This window comes from Apodemus sylvaticus, chromosome 12 (genome assembly GCF_947179515.1).
Source record: "Apodemus sylvaticus chromosome 12, mApoSyl1.1, whole genome shotgun sequence".
Classification (NCBI taxonomy): Eukaryota; Metazoa; Chordata; class Mammalia; order Rodentia; family Muridae; genus Apodemus; species Apodemus sylvaticus.
Genome location: NC_067483.1, coordinates 2,592,635 through 2,616,856, shown reverse-complemented (window position 1 = coordinate 2,616,856; position 24,222 = coordinate 2,592,635). Strand labels below are relative to the sequence as shown.

General features: G+C 38.1%; 1 pseudogene; it reads left to right on the top strand.

Moving 5' to 3' along the window:
* Positions 1-24,222, top strand: part of LOC127697734 (contactin-associated protein like 5-1-like) — a 508,343-nt pseudogene that overhangs the window by 337,158 nt on the left and 146,963 nt on the right.

Below are 24,222 nucleotides of genomic sequence, written 5' to 3'. Positions count from 1 at the left end.
TGCCATTTATATGTACATGAGAATTGCTTAACAATCTCATTCATTCTTCTATGTTGGTTTCATTACTAAATTTGCCCTGGGAATTTACCTTAGACACAACAGTCATCTCCCCTAGTTCTGGGACTAGCCCTTATAAAAATTTCAAATCTTACCTTAAACCTAATAACAGTAGGACAAGCCCTGCTGTAAACTTTTATACAGTAGCTTTGTGATTCAGAAGGGAAAGAATGTTTGCTTGGTTTGATTTGGTTTTTTGTTTCCTTGTTTGTTTTTTGTTTTGTCTGTTTGTTTGATCTGTCTATTTCTCAGAAAGGCAAGGCATTCTATTTCTTTAGTGGAGTGTGGAAAAATTAATTTTGCTAAGTAGGAATTTCATTTTTACCAAGTATACAGCATATGGCAGAGCTGCATTCATGTTGATATTACAGCGTCAGTGTAGATATAGAAAGAAACATGAGACAAGCTTCTCAGCAGCCAATTTTTCATCCTGTATCCACCACACAGTTGGAGGTGCAAAATCATAACAGTGATGGACAGTTTTGGTGGTTACCATCTGCATTCAATAATTAATTGTTTAATTCATTCAAGTCAGTGTGTCTGGCCATTAGTTAATATTGATTTTTTTAATGCAAAACATCCCACCAGAAGCTTAGGTGTTTAAATACTTGGTTTTCTGTTGGCCTCTGTATCTGCCTGGAAATAAAGGTGCTTTAGGTCTTTGGCCTGGCTGAAATGGATAAAGTGTTACAGCTCTCAGAGGAGAAGCCTTGGCAGGGCAGGCAACCAGATCTCTTCTGCTAAAATCACTAGTGCTACTGGCAGCAATAGGGATGAGCTGCAGCGGGCACCCTGCAGCCAAAGGTGGGACTACAATCTGCAGTGAATGGCAGCTGTCTGCTAAGCTCAGCTGAGCAGAGCTGAGGTCCACAAATGAATGCTCCAGGAAAGAAAACACTTCCCTGCAGTGTTACAGCTCAATAAAGTAGCTGCCCTCCAAAGACTCTTGGTAATATAAATCGTGCACTTTATTCCATGTGGATAGGGACCTTATAAACATTTGGGCCATATGGTGATATCCAGGGAGAGATGCAAGCCAGTGGCTCAATCTGAGATTCTAGGAGTGCATTATTTGCATAGGGAATGATATTAGGTGTTGTTCCTATCTTACTGGTTGTCATGGCCCTCTCAATGGGTTATTGTGGTTACTTGTTACAGGACAGGTAGAGCCTGTCCTGTAACAAGTACCTGTTTGTTTTTTTTTTGTTGTTGTTGTTGTTTTTTTTTTTGCAACCTGTTTCTAACTTACCAGTTCTGTCTTGTGGCATACTCCATTTACAACTGGTTGTACTGTTTGGAAAGGTTATGGAACCTTTAGGAGCTAATACCTCACTGGAGGAAGTGGGCTGAAGGGGGACTTGGAGTAGCTAGAGTCTTGGACCACTTGCTGGTAACTCTGCTTCCTGACTCAGTAGGTCTCTTTTCCTGCAGTCTTGCCTTTTCCAGTATGATGGACTCTATCTCCTCCAACTCAGCATGAAAATACACTATTTACTCTTATGTTGTTTTTGTATTTTCTCAAGACAGTGAGTGAAGTAACTAACACTGTTGACTTACATGATTTCTTTAGTTTCTAGCAATAATTAAACCACACACTCATACTTGTTATCATGAGGAAGCTATTCTACTGTTTACACAGTTGGAAAGGTTCTTATTGCTATAAGAAGATGTTGGATCTACCTATTAAAGGAACTTCCCTTTAAACCAAAGGATATTGGTTATTAATGTAGTCATGGACAGGAAAGGTAATTTGAGACATCTGTCACTTATACTTCAAAATCGCCTTTTTAAGTATATCTTTGTGTTGTTAAAACTTTGGAAGTTCAAAGATATTGATTAAAAAAACAAAAATAATTATAGGGAATGATAATGGTTCATCAAACTAGACAAATGATAAGAAAACATCATTAAGAATAATCACTTGTAATTTTGTGTATATGTGGAAATAGTTTGTATGTGTATGAGTGTGTATTGTATGTCCAGGTACATATGCCACAAAACATATGTGGAGTGAGTACATTCAGTAGTCAATTGCCTCCTGCTATTTTGCAAGATTTAGAAATTAAATCAGGTCTTGAAGGATGAGCATATGGCTCTGTTCGCTGAACCATCTCACCATCCACACAGCTTATTTTTTGAGAAAGAAATTGGAGCCTGCAAATCAAATTTAATTGGACTCCTGTCTAGTGAAATTCAAGGATCCTTTAACCAACTACCTAGTGCTGATTATACCTTTGAACTTCTATGCTTGACTTTTTACATGGGTTTGAGAAAGTAGCCTCAGATTCTTATTCTTGTGTGATGACCACTTTCCTGGTTGAGCCACTTCCTAGCCTCTAGAATGATTTACATTGAGATATATACTTAAAGCAGGGATTTAAAGTGTCATGATCACACAATTCTGTATATCCTGGGAAAGTATGTTACTTTGATGTTTTTGTCTGTGTTTTAGTGCTGTTCTCCTAACTGCACCTCTAGTAAATGAAGGACGTTTTAAAACACTACTCACAATTTTATAGTACAGGTTTTATTTTCCAAAAGTCTTGTAACATCTTATCACTTGGAATATAAAGGGACCTGTGTTAAGTGAAGATGCAGTCCTGGTTGGTGTATCTGAGTTATTGTATATAATATTTGCATAAAAAGTAATTTTAATACAGGTAAATTAACAACAAAGTGAACAGTATTCAAACTTCCATTTGGATTTCATTTTCTCAAATGGCCAAGAGTGTGATGAATCAAGAGTGTGATGAATCAAGGGTGTGTCAGCTAAGGTCACAAAACTGAAGAAGAGAAACAAGTTGCCCAGGTGGCCTTTCACTGTGAAAGAACATGGATGTCAGAAGTGGGGCCAGATACGGGTAGTACTGAGAAAATACCATATACCCTGGAGAGATTTTAAGGAGAGAGCCACTCAAGTGAGCCCAGTGTCATTGTGGTACAGTTACTCTATCAGAATAGTCAGATGTGTAGGGTGATTCCTAGGGGTAAAGGATGAACTTGAGTGCATTTTTGTTCCCATATGATTCAGCATAAGTGTCATTAACACATTCTCATATATGATGATAATCAGAACACCCTGATAGCTGTCTACACAACCTTCATATGTTTACATCCTGAAAAATCTACTGTGTACTATAAATAAACTCAACATTCTACACCTAGCACAGCAAAACTGTGCCAATAGTTTCTCTTTGTGGCATTTAGCAGTATTAGCTTATGCATACTGTTCAAAATATGAATACTACACTGGTTTCATCACTAAATGTACAGATTTCACTAAATCTTTAACACTATTACACCATCTCTAATTTTGAATCATGTTAATGAATAGCACTGTCACTCAAGAAGAATAAGATGCATTGTTTCTTGAAACTCTTCCATTGTTTCTTACTATAAAGGCCAAAAGCAGACAAAAGAGGCAGAATGTCATAGAGAGTGTGTTATGTAACAAGCTTTTCCTGGGAAGACGCAAAACATGTCTACTCACTCTAGATATGGAAAAAAGTGAACCAAGATCCACACGACCAAGTTCTCTGTAGAAAGAAGAATTATTTGCTCCATAGGGACAAAGGACAGAAAATCTGAAATGCATAGAAGACATAGAAGATAAAGAACAAGAGGAAGAGGATGAGGGGAGAAAAGTCTGTGTCTCAGAGTACAAATGACCGCCTGTAGATAGAACGAAGACAGACGTGCCCATAGGAAAGTGACAGCTTATAGGGGAAAAGGGGAAGACACCTGATAGGATGAGGTGTTACATTTTAATAGGGCATGTTAATTAGGTTAGTCAAAGTGGTTTTTGATGAATGGGCATCAATATTTTGATAGTTGGACCGTAGTAGTAAGCCTAAGAGAAGAAAGAGGCCAAATAAAGCAAGAGCCCTTAGGGACTAGTTTTAGGAACGTAATTTAGGAAGTTTTTCTAGCAAGGCAGAGGGAATGGGAGAGAATGGCAAGGCCTGTGAGAGCCAAATTAGTCATGCACTGGCTTGCTAGAATCCTTTCATAGAACCCACATCAGACCAAAGTGTGGATATCATTAAAGTCCACCTTGGAAAACTAATGAGTTTTAATGAAGTTACTCCCGAAATATGGGTAAAATATGTTACTTAAAAGAGCAAAAATGACTCAAAGATATCTACATCATCAAGGCCAACCTACCCCAGCATGGGTGACAGCTCATGGGTGAAAGCTAGAAAACAGGCTATGGACAACTCAACAGTTTGGGCAGTGTTTTTTCCCACATTCTTTAGTTTAGATACATTTCTCTCAAGCACCTTAGCTAGTTTCTGTTTCTTCCAAGCAGCTAGTCTGACAAGAGAGTTTTCTTTGCGGCTTGTCCTCTGAAAGTGACTCTCAGATGTTATTATTTACTCTGACAGGGAGTAGCCTAATGATTTTAATTAGTTTCAGGGACTTCCCAAAGGTATTTGTGCTTTTTTCCTACCTGCTTAATGAGCTTCTTGCCAAATAAAATAATTTAATTCCCCACCACCACCAACTATGTTATACAGCAAGTATAAGTTATGATCAACTAAAGGAGATATCCTTTAACTAATAACAAAGCTACAACTAAGTATCTCACAGTGATCAAATCTGGAGTGGATATGAAGCCAAAATTACTGCATTTTGAAACAGTTGGGACTTTGGCCTTAAAATGACAAAACAGACAGTCATCACTAAAAAAAAAAAAAAAAAGAAGTAGAACTCAAAGGAGAATTCCACATTTTTATTTTCCCCTTTCACTCCTAAACTGTAATATTTTATAATCTTTGTCAGTCAGCAATAGCTGGCCAATTCCTTGTATGTAGTTCCTTCATTTCCATTTTCCTGAGAGCCTGATGGAAATCCTTATTATCATGAATCACAGAAGAACAGTCAGGAACTTGGAGCTGGGTTGTGCTAATTCATTTTAGTTTTAACACATGGTTTGCCCTATGCCTTTCTAAATGTGTCCTATCCAAAAGAAGAAAATGTCTTTATGATTTGCTGAGTTTCCTGTATTTGCTTCCCTTAAATTTGCCTCCTTGGAAAGACAGGTCAGAAGGCATATATTAAAACAACAACAACAACGAGAGAACAACAAAACTACTTTAATAAGGGATTTTAAATGCTTTAACCTCACTTCTTTTTTTAATATTTTTATTTTCTATATTCTTTGTTTACATTCCAAATGATTTCCCCTTTCCCGGATCCCCCCTCCCCATATGTCCTATAAACCTTCTTTTCTCGATCCCTTCTCCAATCACCTCCCTCCTTTTTCTCTGTCCTTATATTCCCTTCCAATGCTAGATCAATCCTTTCCAGGATCAGGATCCTCTCCATACTTTTAACCTCTCTTCTAACACATCACCCACTAGATGTAGTGGAAAGGAAGGGTTAATAGGAAGGATATGCACCTGTTTAGAAAAAGTTATTTGGGACAATCTCAATCTTCATTGTCAAGACAGCAACAGCTTAGTTCACAAGAATCAGCAGTGGTTGCTCGATTTACTTGAAAAGCCCATTTTCTTGATGCAGTTATCTTTACACCATTAGGACAAAAGAAGACCAGCAAAGAGTGGCAAAGTGAACTGATATCACCCAGTGCTGCCCACTGTCTGTTGGGTTATATTTATACACTTTCCAAACACCATGTGTTTTTCCAAGTGTCTGCTCTAGCAAAGTATCACATGACCTTTTGCAGGGCAACTTGCAGAAAAACACCATGTGTATGTATGTTCTCTACAACATCTTTACTTTAAATCTTTTATCCTGTAGATAAAGGATATGATACATAATACATATGAACCAAAAAGTGCTTTGTGTGTGTGTGTGTGTGTGTGTGTGTGTGTGTGTGTGTGTGTGTAAAAGATGCTTAGTCTATACAACGTTATCTGTATGAATTTGATTATTTGATTTCTGGGTGACCATTTGATAGTAGATAACCAACTGAAGGGTACGTCTCAGCAGAATACTATAGTTTCTGCTCTCAGCATTTTTTAGTTGCCTGTAGTTCCTTGTCTGGGATGGAAGCCTTATGAACTTCCTTTATCCATGTTTACATGTCTAATGGTGTCATCCTTGTTTTAGTCTTATTTCGGTAGCCATGTGGGTGAGACTTCCTGGTTGTAAACCCCCTGACATTCATGGAAGTCTCAATCTCACAGGAAATATTCTGCTTTTCTGACTCTTACAGTCTTTCCTCCATCTCTTCCATATTGCTCCCTGAGGTTTAGGTACTAGAACTGTGTTTTAGATGTATGTATCAGTCGGGAGCAGGCATCTTTTTTTTTATTCGATATAATTTTTATTTACATTTCAAAATGATTTCCACTTTTCTCGCCCCCCAACTCCCCGAAAGTCACATAAGACCCCTTCCCTCCCCCTGTTCTCCAACCCACCCCTTCCCACTTCCCTGTTCTGGTTTTGCCCTATACTGCTACACTGAGTCTTTCCAGAACCAGGGTCCATTCCTCTGTTCTTCTTGTACCTCATTTGATGTGTGGATTATGTTTTGGGTATTCTAGTTTTCTAGGCTAATATCCACTTATTAGTTAGTGCATACCGTGATTGATCTTTTGAGACTGAGTTACTGCACTTAGTATGATGTTCTCCAGCTCCATCCATTTGCCTAAGAATTTCATGAATACATTGTTTCTAATGGCTGAATAGTACTCCATTGTGTACTCCATTTTTTGCATCCATTCTTCTGTTGAGAAACACCTGGGTTTTTTCCAGCTTCTGTCTATTATAAGTAGGACTGTTATGAACATAGTGGAACATATATCCTTATTACATGCTGGGGAAACCTCTGGGTATTCGCCCAGGAGTAGAATAGCCAGATCTTCCAGAAGTGACATGCCCAGTTTTCTGAGGAACCACCAGACTGATTTCCAGAGTGGTTTTACCAATTTGCAACCCCACCGGCAGTGGAAGAGTGTTCTTCTTTCTCCACATCCTCACCAACACCTGCTGTCTCCTGAATTTTTAATCTTAGCCATTCTGACTAGTATAAGGTGAAATCTCAAGGCTGTTTTGATTAGCATTTCCCTAATGACTAGTGAAGTTGAGCATTTTTTAAGATGCTTCTCAGCCATTTGAAGTTCTTCCAGTGAAAATTCTTTGTTTAGTTCTGTACCCCATTTTTAATAGAGTTATTTGGTTTTCTGGAGTATAACTTCTTTAGTTCTTTGTATATATTGGATATTAGCCCTCTATCTGATGTAGGGTTGGTGAAAATCTTTTCCCAGTTTGTTGGTTGCCGAATGGTCCTTTTGATGGTGTTCTTTGCCTTATAGAAACTTTTAATTTTATGAGGTCCCACTTGTCAATTTTTTATCTTAGAGCATAGGCTATTGGTGTTCTATTCAGGAACTTTCCCCCTGTACCAATGTCCTCAAGGGTCTTCCCCAATTTCTTTTCTATTAGCTTCAGAGTGTCTGGCTTTATGTAGAGGTCCTTGATCCATTTGGAGTTGAGCTTAGAACAAGGAGATAAGGAAGGATCAATTTGCATTCTTCTGCATGGTGACTTCCAGTTGAACCAGCACCATTTGTTGAAAAGGCTATCTTTGTTCCATTGGATGTTTTCAGCCACTTTGTCAAGGATCAAGTGGCCATAGGTGTGTGGGTTCATTTCTGGATCTTCAATCCTGTTCCATTGATCCGCCTGCCTGTCAATGTACCAATACCATGCAGTTTTTAACACTAATGCTCTGTAGTATTGCTTCATGTCAGGGATACTGATACCCCCAGAATTTCTTTTACTGTTGAGAATAGTTTTAGCTATCCTGGGTTTTTTGTTATTCAAGATGAATTTGAGAATTGCTCTTTCTAACTCTATGAAGAATTGAGTTGGGATTTTGATGGGTATAGCGTTGAATCTGTATATTGCTTTTGGCAAAATGGCCATTTTAACTATATTAATCCTGCTGATCCATGAGCATGGGAGATTTTTCCATTTTTTGAGGTATTCTTCCATTTCCTTCTTCAGAGTCTTGAAGTTTTTGTCATACAGATCTTTCACATATTTGGTAAGAGTCACCCCAAGGTACTTTATACTGATTGTGGCTATTGTGAAAGGTGTCATTTCCCTAATTTCTTTCTCAGCCTGCTTATCCTTTGAGTATAGGAAGGCTACGGATATGCTTCAGTTGATTTTATAACCAACCACTTTGCTGAAGTTGTTTTTCAGCTGTAGGAGTTCTCTAGTCGAGGTTTTTGGGTCACTTAGGTAGATGCTCATATCATCTGCAAATAATGATAGTTTGACTTCTTCCTTTCCAATTTGTATCTTTTTGACCTCTTTATGTTGTCGAATTGCCCGAGCTAGTACCTCAAGTACAATATTGAAAAGATAAGGAGAAATGGGGGCAGCCCTGTCTAGTCCCTGATTTTAGTGGGATTGCTTCAAGTTTCTCTCCATTTAGTTTGATGCTTGCTACCGGTTTGCTGTATATTGCTTTTACTATGTTTAGGTATGGGCCTTGAATTCCTGTTCTTTCCAAGACTTTAAGCATGAAAGGATACTGAATTTTGGCAAATGCTTTTTCAGCATCCAATGAAATGACCATGTGGTTTTTTTCTTTGAGTTTGTTTACCTAGTGGATTGCATTGATGGATTTCCATATATTGATCCAATCCTGCATCCCTGGGATAAAGCCTACTTGATCATGGTGGATGATCTTTTATATGTGCTCTTGGATTCAGATGGAAAGAATTTTATTGAGTATTTTTGCATCAATGTTCATACGGGAAATTGGTTTCTTTGTTGGATCTTTGTGTGGTTTTGGTATCAGCATAATTGTGGCTTGGTAGAAGGAATTGGGTAGTGTTCCTTCTGTTTCTCTTTTGTGGAATTGTTTGAAGAGTATTGGTGTTAAGTCTTCTTTGAAGGTGTGATAGAATTCTGCATTGAAGTTATCTGGTCCTGTGCTTTTTTTGGTTGGAAGACTTTCTATTACCCCTTCTATTTCTTTAGGGGTTATAGGATTGTTTAGATGATCTATTTGGTCCTGATTTAATTTTGGTATTTGGTATCTGTCTAGGAAATTGTCCATTTCCTCCAGATTTTCCAGTTGTGTTGAGTATAGGCATTTGTAGTAGGATCTGATGATTTTTTAATTTCCTAAGTTTCTGTTGTTATATCCCCCTTTTCATTTCTAATTTTGTTAATTTGGATACTTTCTCTGTGCCCTTTGGTCAGTCTGGCTAAGGGTTTATCTATCTTGTTGGTTTTCTCAAAGAACCAGCTCCTGGATTCATTGATTCTTTGTATGGTTCTCTTTGTCTCCACTTAATTGATTTCAGCCATGATTTTGTTGATTTCCTGTCTTCTACTCCTCCTGGGTGAATTGGCTTCTTTTTGTTCCCAGGCTTTCAGATGTGTCATTAAACTGCTAGCGTATGCTCTCTCTATTTTCTTTTTGGAGGCACTCAGGTCTATGAGTTTTCCTCTTCACACTTCTTTTATTGTGCCCCATAGATTTGGGCATGTTGTGTTTTCATTTTCATTAAATTCTAAAAAGTCCCCAATTTCTTTCTTTATTTCTTCTTTGGCCAAGGTGTCATTGAGTAGAGTATTGTTCAGTCTCCATGAGTATGTGGTCTTTCTGTTGTTTTTGTTGCTATTGAAGACCACTCTTACTCCATGGTGATATGATAGGAGGCATGGGATAAGTTCAATCTTCTTATGTTTGTGCAGATCTGTCTTGTGACCAATTATATGGCTGATTTTGAAGAAGGTACCCTGAGGTGCTGAGAAAAATGTATATTCTTTTGCTTTAGGGTGAAATGTTCTATAAATATCAGTCAAATCCATTTGGTCCAAAACATCAATTAGTTTTGCTGTGTCCCTGTTTAGTTTCGGTTTTCCTGATCGGGGACCAGGCATCTTAAAGTTATTTATTCTCTACATTTTAATCCATTGTGGGTTTCTGTGATGTCTTCTCTATTTCTAGGAAAATTTTCCTTGGTGAGAGGCAAGGACTTGATTTATCTGTGCATATAATGGTAAATATTTGGAATGGAGTTAGAGATTATGCTGAATTAGTAAAGAGATAGGTTTATTTCCTCCAAGGGTAGTAAGCAAAGCATTACACACTCTTAATCCCTGACCAACTCTTCACACCATGTCTGATTTTTTTCAGATAAACATCATTCACAAATGAACAGAAAAATGAACTACATATATAGCTAGACTGTGATAGTTCCTTCCTGTAAAACCTGATGATTTCATAGAAAATGAAAACTACAAAAACTAGCATGGAATGTCTTAGAACTAAACTCTGGCTAATTTCTAACTTCTGAATAACTGGATGATTTGAAGATTTATTTCCTTATGTGTTTCCTTCACACAGGAGATTTTGTTTGTTGTCTGTCATTGATGTTTAATTTTTAAAATGTTGGTGATGATGTTATGTGCTTAGTTAATAACTACCCTCAAATAACTTTGACAACAATTTCAGTAAAACATCTTCCCTTCCAAGAAGGGATTGGAAGTTATCTTAGAGTTCATAGTGACTATAGACAAGTGGAAAACTGGACTTCACATTATTATTAGCTTTTAAAGCTTCAGATGTTGTACATCGAAGCTTTCCTTATTCATAAAATTTAGCAAGGTACTATGATAGTGAGAAGAACATCCTAAAGAATAGGATTTGGTGCTTATGAAAAATTGTAAGGCCTGGCACAGGACAGTCACAACATTAAAGTAATGTCAGAGCAATTATTGACTTTGTTTATTTTTATCTTCTTTTATTTTGCTTTTATTGTTGACATTTCCAGAAAGTGTGGGTGAGGAAGCACACATACTGCTGTTGACATCGCTTGATACTAAATGAATTTTCTTTTCTCTTCAGACATTTCTAGGAAACATAAATGCTGACAGTGTGGTTCACCACAAGCTGATACACTCTGTGAGATCCTACTTTGTTCGCTTTGTGTCTCTAGAGTGGAATCCAAATGGAAAGATTGGCATGAGAGTGGAAATCTATGGATGCTCCTATAGTAAGTAACTATGTAGATCAAATCACACAGCATAAGATGTCTATGGAATACCAGTTACTCATATTGAGAATTAAAATCTCTGTATTTGTGTATGTATTCATTTGCATGGGTACAATAAAGCAGCTAGCCACAAACCTGTAATGTTTCTGAAGAAAACACTCTACCATTTGAACCAATACTTTTTACATGGTCTGGAACTTCCATCTGAGTCTATGCTGGCTGACCAGTGACCCATAAAGATGTTGTTATCTTTATTTCCACACAGCTGGGACTACTAGCATGTACTATCATATCCAACTTGATTTGGATCCTGGGAATAGAATCCAAGTCTTAATGCTTGCAAAATAAGGACTTTAGAACTATAGCTATTTCCCCAGCCTGTTATTATCACTGTAATATAACTGAAAATGTATATATATATATATATATATATATATATATATATATATATATATATATATATATACATTTTTCATATATATTTCATATATATACACATATGTATATATGCATATATACATATATGTGTATATATATGTGTGTATGTGTGTGTATATATATATATATATATATGTGTGTGTGTGTGTGTGTGTGTGTGTGTGTGTATGTGTATGTGTGTGTGTATGAAAATGTGTACCTCAGCAGAGAAGTAGAAACATTTTTATGATTGAGAGGGCTCTATATAAGGATGAGGCAATAAGGCAATATGGTTTCAAAGAAAAATTCAAAGCTAAGAGCCCTTGGGGCTTGGATAAGTATTGACACTTGTAATCAGAAATAGCTATCTTAGCTTTTCTTTGAAAGGAAAGTTATTTTTCTATTTAAGAACCATGAAAGATGTATGTTTTCTTTCTTCACATTCCTGAAAAAGAAAAATAATTCCACACAGGGTAACTCATGAATTTCTTTTCTTCTGCAGTCATTGTATTCATGTGTTATCTGAGAGTTGCTAAGTGTAAATTTTAAGTAATAATTCATCTTGAACAAAATGAGACTATAAAATTGAAGATGTTTCTAAAACTATGGTTCTTAACTCTCCTAATGCTGTATTTCTACAATATTTTTGCTCATGTTCTGGTGACCTCCAGCCATAAGATTGTTTTTGTTCTTACTGCATAACTCTAATTCTGCTACCATTATGCATTATAATGTAAATATATGATATGAAGGAAATCTGATATATGACATCTGTGAAAGAATCATTTGAGTCCCAAAATGGTCATAACCCACAGGAGGATGGCATTATTCTGGAGGGAAGGAGTCATTCACAAAGATTGCTATTTTAATTCTCTCTTGTAGGTGAACATGAAAATTGTGTCATTATGAATTAATTTTCTTCTTCTAATCAGTCGCATTCACTTGCTGATTTTATAGCAATATCCATTGTCAACTAAGGAGTTAATATACGTAGTCAACAAAATGTTTAACAACATAGTTATCCTAGCTGTTTCCAATTACTAAGATAAAATACTTTGGAGGCCATTTTCAGGGATGAAGATGTTAATTATTTTAGCTCACAATCTCAGATTACAATCCATCATTGGTAGGTAATCAAGGTGGCATAAAGTTGAGAAGGCAAGTCACATCATCTGCATTTAAGAGTGGAATGTGAAGAATATATGATGACACGCTAGTGCTCAACTTACTTTATTGCTCCTGCCAATCCAGTATACCATGTCCAGGCAGTGGTACAACAGAGTGAGTGCATTTTCACATTATTCAAGGAAAATCTTCCTTATACATGCCCACAAACCAACCTAATCTAAAGAATTGACTTACTGAGGTTCCCTTCAGAAATGATTCCATGCTTTCATGGTGGTAATTAAAATTTTCACAGCAGTTCAGTAAGTTATGAACTTAGGTCATAGAAGGTGTTCACATGTACTAAAGCCAAGGTAAAATAACACTTGTCTTAGAAGCATCTGAAGAACTTCATAAAAATGCATTTGGATCTCTGATATTACAGGCACTAAATTAAGATTTCTGTACATAAAAAGACAAAACTATGAGGTGTTGATGGCTCCTTGGGAAAACTGTTGGCTAAGGTAGCTCTGGTAGAGAAATGAAGTCTGAAGGCAGAGAATTTGCTGGAGAAAGGACTGTCCTTACTGTGAGCATTTAGAAATAAAATACTTTTAAAAGTATTCTTTTAGAAAGATTATTATCTATAGGAGAAGCATCAACAGCCTATCCAAGTAAGGACTTTGTTACTTCCAAGTATCAAGCCTTTAATTACCCTGGTGTCTCACCCCTCAGTAGGGACAATTTACTTTTTTCTTTTTTTTTATAACAAGTTTTTTAATCAGATACTTGGTTTATTTACATTTCAAATGGTATCCCCTTCCCTCCATACCCCTCCAAAAAAATCCATATCCCATCCCCCTCCCGCTACTTACTAACCCTCCCTCCCAATTTTCTGACCTGGCATTTCTCTAAACTGGGGCATTAAACCTTCACAGGGCCAATGGCCTCTCCTTTTATTGATGTCTGAAAAGGCCATCCTCTGCTGCCTATGCCTCTGGAGCCATGGGTCCCACCATGTGTGCTCTTTGGTTGATGGTTTAATCCTTGGGAACTTGGGGGTACTCTTTGGTACATGTTGTTGCTTCTCCTATGGGTCTTCATAACCGTTTTCACTGCTGTGAGGCTTCAGTGATTCTTGCCATCCTTGTTTGCTTATTCATTTGTTAATAAACATTCGCTTTCAGTCACCATCTGAATCTGGGAGACTAGCACTTACACTGCCCTCTGTGGATCTCCATCCAGGAAATATCTGGTCTCCCAGCATCACTTTCACTTCTGTGCTCATGGGTGAGAGCTCCACTTTCTCTCAAATAACTGTTCTGAGGGGAAAGGCTAGAAGTGCACAGGACAAACGATCAGGGGAACATCTAGAACAGGAACCTTCCAGTAGTCATCTGCACTCAGGAACTGGGCAGTTCCACAGCTATATGAACACAAATCCCACCAGAACAGAGCTGGTCTCCCAAGAGTGCTGACACTGGCTTACAGAAGGGACAAGCTCCAGACAGATATGAAGATCAACTGTAACCACAGATAACCAGATGGAGAAAGACAAGCACAAGAACAATACCAACAGAAACCAAGACTACTTGGCAACATCAGAAGCCAGTGCTCACACCACAGCATGTCGTGGATACCTGAACACACCAAAAAAAGCAAGAGTTGGATGTAAAATCACATCTGATGATGCTGAGAGAGGACTTTAAGAAGGAAATGAATAACTCCCATAAAGAAATTCAGGAGAACACAAGTAAACAGATAGAAGCCCTTAAAGAGGAAACACAAAAACCCTTAAAGAATTAATGGAGAACACAACTAAACAGGTGAAGGAACAGAAAACAATTATCCAGAATCAAAAAATGAGAGTTGAAGCAATAAAGAAATCACAAAGGGAGACAACTCTGGAGATAGAAAACATAGGAAAAAGATTAGGTAAAATGGATGCAAGCATCACCAATAGAACACAAGAGACAGAAGAGAGAATCTCAGGTGCTGAATATACCAAAGAAAACATTGACACAGCAGTCAAAAAAAATACAAAATGCAAAAAGCTCCTAATCCAAATCATCCAGGAAATCCAGGACACAATGAGAAGACCAAACCTAAGGATTATAGGTATAGAAGAGAGTGAAGATTTCCAACTTAAAGGGCCCGTAAATATCTTCAAAAAATTATAGAAGAAAACTACCCTAACCTAAAGGGAGAGATGACCATGAACATACATACTATATAGGCAAAAATATGACTTGAGTCTTAATGATGGACCTATAATAATTCCTAAGATTATATGTGTAATTATTAAGATCTTTTTATGGAAATCTGGGAGGGTGCGCCAGCAGCAGCAGCAGCAGCATCTGGTCCAGCAGAAGGGCCATCAGCAGTGGAACCAAGGTGACAGGGTCCAGGCAGGCTTTGTGCCCTCTACCACTGAACTTCGCTGGCCAGCCGGGCTGCAAGCGGTGGCAAATTTACAGAGCCTTTCACCCCACAGAAGCTACATGAGAACTCTACCTCCTGCCAGTCAGTTACGAGAGACTCTCCGCCATCTTGGATCTCGGGTGCCAGAGAAATCAGACAGAGGTATGCAAATATAACCCGAGGCCAACATCTAAGCATGATGGGCATTGGCCTGCACCCAGGCCCTGGCCTGTTGGAGGGGGGACCTCGTGTGCTAACCTAGCCAGGAGGTCGTTAGCCCAGCCCGGAGTGTGTGCCGCCATTTTGACTACAGGACTTCAGAGAGTTCAAGCAGGCAAAGTCAGCTAAGGAGTCATAGCCTGAGGTTAACATAGCGGGGGGGGGGGGGGGGGTGGGTGGGGGGGGGCTGGGGGGGGGTGGGGGGGGCTGGGGGGGGGTGGGGGGGGTGGGAGGGGGGCGGCGGGTAGGGCCTAAGCCAGATAGGCCTTGGAAAGCCCCCAAGTCCTGGGCTGCTCAGTGGGTCATCTGTGTGCCAACCTGGCCAGGAGGTTGTTAGTCTAGCAGACTCTCCCAGCACTTTCATTGAGCATGCCCACACTCTGCCATTCTGGCCACCTCACAGAACCAATTAACAATCATAGCCCGAGGGGAACTTTGTTCTGGCCTTGGCCTGCCAGGCTTTTGCCTAGCCTTAGGGCCTCAGCAGATAGGCTAGCCTTGTGTGCACCAACCCTGTGGGAGATTGGCTGCCCAGCAGAGTGACAAGCACTCAGAAAAGGTACGGCAGCATACACCATCAGCACTCCCTGAAGGAGCAAATGGGTACCACCTAGATCACACAGACAATCTAGGGCAAGGCACACTAGGGCTCCAAGGGCACCCAAGAGGAGGACAGCATATCAGCAATCTGTAACAGGGCAAACCCAGCCATCCAGTGTTGCAGAAATAGTCCTACAGCTTCACAGGAGGCACAAACACCAGCCAGAGATGAGACCAACAAATGCCAGAGATAACAAGATGGCAAAGGGCAAACCTGGAATGCTACTAACAGAAATCTAGGCAATATGGCAGCATCTGAACCAAACTCTCCAACATCAGCAAGTCCTGGTTACACAAACACACCAGAAAAACAAGATTTGAATTTAAAATCACTGTTCATGATGCTGCTAGAAGAAAATGAAAAGGACATAAATGAATCTCTTAAAGAAATACAGGGGAACATGAATAAGCTAGACACATAAAATAATGGAAACACAAAAATCACTTAAAGGACTTCAGGAGAATAAAGCTCAAGAGATAGAAGCCAATAAAGAAGAAACACACACACACACACACACACAAAAAAAAAACTTAAAGAAATGCAAGAGAAAATGAGTCAAACAGCAGAAGTCATGAAAGAGGAAACACAAAAATCTCTTAAAGAATTACAGGAAAACACAAACAAGCAAGTGAAGGAGCTAAGCAAAACCATCCAGAATCTAAAATCAGAAGTAGAAACAACTAAGAAATCACAAAGTGAGACAACTTTGGAGATAGAAAACCTTGAGAAGAAATCAGATCAATGTCAAAAATCAACAACAGAATACAAGAGATGGAAGAAAGAATTTCATATGCTGAAGATATCATAGAAACCATTGACTCAACAGTCAAAGAAAATGCAAAATGCAAAAAGCTTGTATCCCAGAACATCCAGGAAATCCAGGATACAATGAGAAGACCAAACCTAAGGATTATAGGTATAGATGAGAGTGAAGAATTACAGCTGAAAGGACCAGCAAATATCTTCAACAAAATTATGGAAGAAAACTTTTCCAACTTAAAGAGAGAGATGCCCATGAATATACAAGAAGCCTACAGAACTCCAAACAGACTGGACCTGAGCAGAAATACCTCTCATCACATAATAATCAAAACCCCAAATGTACTAAACAAAGAACGAATATTAAAGGCAGCAAGAGAAAAATGCCAAGTAACATATAAAGGAAGACCTATCAGAATCACACCAGACTTCTCACCAGAGACCATGAAAGCTAGAAGATCCTTGTCAGATCTCATGCAGACTATAAGAGAACACAAATGTCAGCCAAGATTACTATACCTAGCAAAACTCTCAATCATAATAGATGGAGAAAGCAAGATATTCCATGACAAAACCAAATTTACACAGTATCTTTCTACAAACCCATCTCTACAAAGAATAATAAGAGGAAAACACCAATACACGGAGGGAAACGACACCCTGGAAAAAGCAAGAGAGTTACCTTCTTTCATCAAACCCAAAAGAAGATAACCACTCAAATACAAAAATAACATCAAAAATGACAGAAAGTAATAACCACTATATCTTAATATCTCTTAACATCAATAGACTCAACTCCCCAATAAAAAGACATCGACTAACAGACTGGATAAGGAAACAGGACCCTACATTTTGCTGCATACAGGAAACACACCTCAATGTCAAAGAAAAACACTACCTTAAAGTAAAAGGCTGGAAGACAATTTTACAAGACAATGGTCTCAGGAAACAAGCCAGAGTAGCCATTCTAATATCAGATAAAATTGACTTTCAACCTAAAGTCATCAAAAGAGATACAGAAGGACACTTCTTGCTGGTCAAACAAAAAACCCACCAAGAAGAACTTTCAATTCTGAACATGTATGCGCCAAATGCAAGAGCACACTCATTTGTAAAAGAAACTTTACTAAAGCTCAAAGCACACATTGCACCTAACACAATAATTGTGGGTGACTTCAACACTCCACTCTCCTCAATGGACTGATCAGGAAAACAGAAAATAAACAGGGACACAATAAAACTAATTGAAGCTTTGGACCAATTGGACTTGACTGATATTTATAGAACATTTCACCCTAAAACAAAAGAATTTATCTTTTTCTCAGCACCTCATGGTACATTCTCCAAAATCGACATTATAATTGGTCACAAAACAGACCTCAAAAATATAAAAAGATCAAAATAATCCTATGCCTCCTATCAAATCACTATGGAGTAAGAGTGGTATTCAATAGCAACAAAAACAAAAGAAAGCCCACATACACATGGAGGCTGAACGACACTCTACTCAATGACACCTTGGCCAAAGAAGAAATAAAAAAAGAAATCAGAGACTTTTAGAATTTAATGAAAATGAAGGCACAACATACCCAAATCTTTGGGACACAATGAAAGCATTGCTAAGAGGAAAACTCATAGACCTGAATGCCTCCAAAAAGAAAATGGAGAGTGCATACACTAGCATCTTAACTACACACCTGAAAGCCCTGGAACAAAAAGAAGCCAATTCACCCAGGAGGAGTAGAAGACAGGAAGTTATCAAACTCAGGGATGAAATAAATCAAGTGGAAACAAAGAACCAAACAAAGAATCAACAAATCCAGGAGCTGGTTCTTTGAGAAAATCAACAAGATAGATAAACCCTTGACTGGGTTTATCTGTATAAAACTTCACTTATAATTTAGTTATGGGGAATCATTGGACTTGTGACTGAGTGGACAGGTACAAACAGGAACTCAGGGAATACAGGGGTTTTAGAACAATTGGGAAACGGTCCAGCAGGGCACCAGCTGCATACAGGAGCTGGGCAGCACCATAGTTATCTGGGCATCTATCCTGCTAGGAGAGATCTGTTCTGCAGGGAGCCCAGAATTTAGAGGGAGTACTGATTGTAGAGGTGAGACCCTCATCTTTGCTACTGTGACTGAGCAGGCAGGTACAGCCAGCAACTTGGGGAAAACTGGAGTGCCAGAACAGCTGGGGCCAGGTTGAGAAATATGCTACCTGCACCCAGGAGCTGGGTAGTGCCATAGCAATCTGTGCCAGGGAGAGCAGGTCACCCAGGATCCTGAGACAGTATTGCAGCCACACAGGAGGGACAAGAACCAGCTAGAGACACCAGGACCAACTAACTCCAGAGATAAGTAAACATAGGAATGCTACTAACAGAAATCAAGGTAACATGGCACCATTTGAATCCAATTCTCCCACAACAGCAAGTCCTGGATACCCAAACTCATCGGAAAAACAGGATTTGGATTTAAAATCACAGTTCAAGATGATGATAGAGGGCCTCAAGAAGGACATAAATAACTCCCTTAATGAAACAGAGAACACAGGCAAACAGGTAGAAACCTTTAAAGAATTACAGTAAAACATAATCAAACAGGGGATGAAATTGAACAAAACAATGCAGAATCTAAAAATAGAGGAGGAAACAATAAAGAAATCACAAAGGGAAACATCTTTGGACATAAAAATCTTAGGAAAGATGTCAGGAGTCATGGATGCAAGCAAGCCTCAACAACAGAATTCAAGAGATAGAAGAGAGAATCTTAGGTGCAGAAGACACTATAGAAAGCAAAACAACCCTAAGATTTCATCTTACACCAGTCAGAATGGCTAAGATTAAAAATTCAGGAGACAGCAGGTGTTGGAGAGGGTGTGGAGAAAGAGGAACACTCCTCCACTGCTGGTGGGGTTGCAAATTGGTACAACCACTCTGGAAATCAGTCTGGCGGTTCCTCCGAAAACTGGGTACCTTACTTCCAGAAGATCCTGCTATACCACTCCTGGGCATATACCCAGAAGACTCCCCACCATGTAATAAGGATACATGTTCTACTATGTTCATAGCAGCCCTATTTGTAATTGCCAGATGCTGGAAAGAAACCAGGTATCCCTCAACAGAAGAGTGGATGCAAAAAATGTGGTATATCTACACAATGGAGTACTATTCAGCCATTAGAAACAATGAATTTATGAAATTCTTAGGCAAATGGATGGAGCTAGAGAATATCATACTAAGTGAGATAACCCAGACTCAAAAGGTGAATCATGGTATGCACTCACTAATAAGTGGATATTAACCTAGAAAACTGGAATACCCAAACATAATCCACACATCAAATGAGGTACAAGAAGAAAGGAGGAGTGGCCCCTGGTTCTGGAAAGACTCAGTGAAACAGTATTCAGCAAAACCAGAACAGGGAAGTGGGAAGGGGTGGGTGGGAGGACAGGGGAAGAGGAGTGGGTTTGCGGGACTTTCGGGGAGTGGGGGGGCTAGAAAAGGGGAAATCATTTGAAATGTAAATAAATTATATCGAATAAAAAAAAATATTTCAAAAAAAAAAAAAAAAGAAAGCATTGACACAAAAGTCAAAGAAAATGCAAAATGCTCTGGATCCAAAACATCCATGCAATCCAAGGCACAATGTGAAGAACAAACCTAAAGATAATAGGTATAGAAAAGAGGGAAGACTCCCAACTTAAAGGGCCAATAAATATCTTCAATAAAATTATAGAAGAAAGCTTTCCAATCCGAAAGAAAGAGATACCCATGGACATACAAGAAGCCTACAGAACTCCAAATATATTGGCCAGAATAGAAATCCCTCTTGTTACATAATAATCTACAAATGCACAAAAGAAAGAAAGAATACTGAAAGCAGAAAGGGAAAAATGTAAAGTAACATATGAAGGCAGATTTATCAGAATTATACCAGACTTCTCAACACAGTCTATGAAACCTAGAAAATCCTGGGCAGATATCATTCAGACCTTAAGAGAACACTAATGCCAGTCCAGGCTATTAAACCCAGCAAAACTTTCAATTTCTACAGACAGAGTAACCAAGATATTACATGACAAAAATACATTTTCACAATATCTTTCCATAAACCCAGCCCTTCAAATGATAATAAATGTAAACTCCAACACAAGGATGGAAACTACAACCTAGAAAAAGCAAGAAGGTAATCATTCATTAACAAACCAATAAGAGGATAGCCACTTAAACACAGCATCAACTTTAACAAGAAAATCAGGAAGCAAAAATCACTTTTCCTTAATATTTCTTAAAATCATTGGACTCAATTCACCAATAAAAACACATAGACTAATGGACTAGATATGTAAACAGGAACCAACATTTTATTGCATACAAGAAACTCACCTCAGTGACAAAGAGAGACATTAACTCAGAGTAAAAGGCTGGGTAAGAATTTTCCAAGCAAATGCTCCCAAAAAAACAAGCTGCAGTAGCCATTCTAAGATTGAGTAAAATTGCCTTCCATCCCAGAGTTGTTAAACATAAGATAAGGAAGGACTCTTCATACTAATCAAAGGAAAAATCTATAAAGAAGAACTCTCAATTCTGAACATCTATGCTTAAAATACAAGGGCATATACATTCATCCAAAAAAAAACTTACTAATGCTCAAAGCATACATACCTTATACAATAATATTGGAAGACTTCAACACCCCAAACTCATCAATGGACAAATCATGGAAGCATAAACTAAATGAAGACACAGTGAAACTAACAGAAGTTATTAACCAAATTGATTTAACAGATATCTACAATTTTTATCCTAAAACAAAATAATATAACTTATTTTTTTTTATAGATTTTATAGAACTCATGGTTCTTTCTCCAAAACTGACCAAATAATTGGTCACAAAACAGGCCTCAACATATCTAAGAAGCCACAATTACTCTTATTCCTAAACCACACAAAGACCCCAAAAAGAAGGGGAATTTCAGACAAATTTCCCTTATGAATATTAATGCAAATATGCTCAATAAAATTTTCACAAAACTGAATCCAAGAGTACATCAACCACCATGATCAAGTAGACTTCATCCCAGGGATGCAGGGATGGCTCAATATAAAAAATTCATCTATGTAATCTACTATATAAACAAACAAACAAACAAACAAAAAACCCACAAGATCAATTCATTAGATGATGAGAAACATTTGAAAACACCCAAAACCTGTTCATGATAAAAGTCTTGGAAAGATCAGCAATTCTAGGCCCACACCTAAATACAGTAAAAGCAATATACAGAAAACCAAAGCAGTAGAAAGCATCAATCAGAATGGAAAGAAACTTCAAACAATCCCACTAATATCAGGGACTAGACAAGACTGCTTCATACCTGTTCAATATAGTACTAAAAGTCCTAGCCAGAGCAATTAGAAAACAAACAAACAAACAAACAAAAAAAAGTCAAAGGGATACAAATTGGAAAAGAAGAAGTCAAAATATCATTTGCAGATGATATTTAAGTGACCTCAAAAATTCTCCCAGAGAACTTCTAAGCCTGATAAACAACTTCAGCAAAGTGACTGGATATAAAATTAACTCAAACAAATCATTGGCCTTCCTCTACTCAAAAGATAAGAAGGCTGAGAATAAATTAGAGAAAGAACTACCTTCCCTTCACAATAGTCACAATAATATCAAGTACCTTGGTGTAACTCTAACTAAACAAGTGAAATTTCTTGATGAAAAAATTCAAGTCTCTGAAAAAAGAAATTGAAGTCAGAGATGGGAAGATCTCCCATGCTCATGGTTTTGCAGGATTAATATAGTAAAAATGGCCAGCTTGCCAAAAGCAATCTACAGAACTGCATTCCGCATTAAAAGTCCAACTCAATTCTTCATAGAGCTAGAAAGAGCAATTTGCAAAGTCATCTAGATCAACAACAACAGAACAAAAAACAAAAAACAAAACAAAACAAAAAAAAAAAAACCCGAGGATATCAAAAACTATTCTCAACAATAAAATAACTTTAGGTGAAATCACTATCCCTGACCTCAAGTTGTACTACAGACCAATCCTGAAAAAACTGCATAGTATTGGTACAGTGACAGGCAAGTAGGTCAATGGAAGAGAATTGAAGACCTAGAAATGAACCCACATAACTGTAATCATTTGATCTTTGACAAAGGAGCTAAAACCATCCAGTGGAAAAAGAGCATTTTTAACAAAAGGTGCTGGTTCAACTGGGTCCTAGCATATCAAAGAATGAAAATTGATCCATTCTTATCCCCTTGTACAAAGCTTAAGTGCAAATGTATCAAATACCAGACACACTGAAACTTATGGAGGAGAAAGTTGGGAGGAGCCTTGAACACATGGGCATAGGGAAAATTCTCCTGAACAGAACACCAATAGCTCTAAGATCAAGAATTGATCAATGGGACCTCATAAAATTGCAAAGCTTCCATAAGGCAAAGAACACAGTCAATAGGACAAAACAACAACCAACAAATTCAGAAAAAATACAGAGACAAACTGTGAAGCAGAGTCCGAAGAAAAGGCCAACCTGAGACTGCCCCATGTGCAGATCTATCCCATATACAGTAACCAAACCCAGACACTATTGTTGATGACAAGTGCTTGGCAGGAACCTGATATAGCTGTCCACTGAGAGACTCTGACAGTGCATGTTCTGCTTGTCTCTCCCTCTACAGTGTTGAGCTTAAAAGTACTTACCACCACCCTTAGCCTTCACACACAGGATCTGAGGAGCAAACTAATGCCCTTGTGCTTTTAAAACAAATATTTTACCCACAGATCTCTCTTGAGTCTATAAGCCATCATAATGTTGAAAAGTATCTTTCAGTAGCACTTTATCTTTTTCCAATGAAGAAATCATATAATAATCTATGCCAATACATCAGCTTTATAATAGAAAATATATGCATTTTTAAAGTAGAAATATACCCACAGATCTGCTAAAACCCAGCTGTTTCATTCTAAGACACTTCTGACTTTAAGGGAACCCAAGCCTGCCTACTCCACTGAAGACACTACTATTTTCCTGAGTTATTTAAGTGGATGGAATTCTTCAGTAAGACTGGCCATCAATGGTTGTTAGCACCTTGGGAACTATTCAAGACAGAATGAATTTCTTAGTTGTTTATCTGTAGCTGGCTTTGGTTGCCCATGATCCTATCCATAAGTCTCTCTATAAAACCCAAGATATCACTATGGCCTCTGGCTTGAGTCTGTTCTAGTTTGCTCCTTTGTTGATATGCTAAAACACAGACAAAATCTACTTTGCAGCAGAAGGTTCATTTGGTTTGAAGCTTCACATCCTCGACAAAGCAGGAGATCAAATTAGGAACATGGAAGCAGGAATTATGCTTTCTAATTTACTGCCTGACTAATATTAACCTTTATTTCTTAGATAGCACAGACCCAACTGCACAAAGACAGCAATGCCTATAGTGGGGGAAGGCCTCTTTAATGAAAATGTCCTATGAAAATGATCATAGGCAAACTTCATGAAGGCCTTTCTTCTCATCCATGTCAAGTTGACTTTCAATTCTATGACTAGACTATACCTATTAACACAAAACCCTGCTCTATAAAACACCATCTACCCTAACAAAGGCCTTGTGGGGCCCTGTTTAG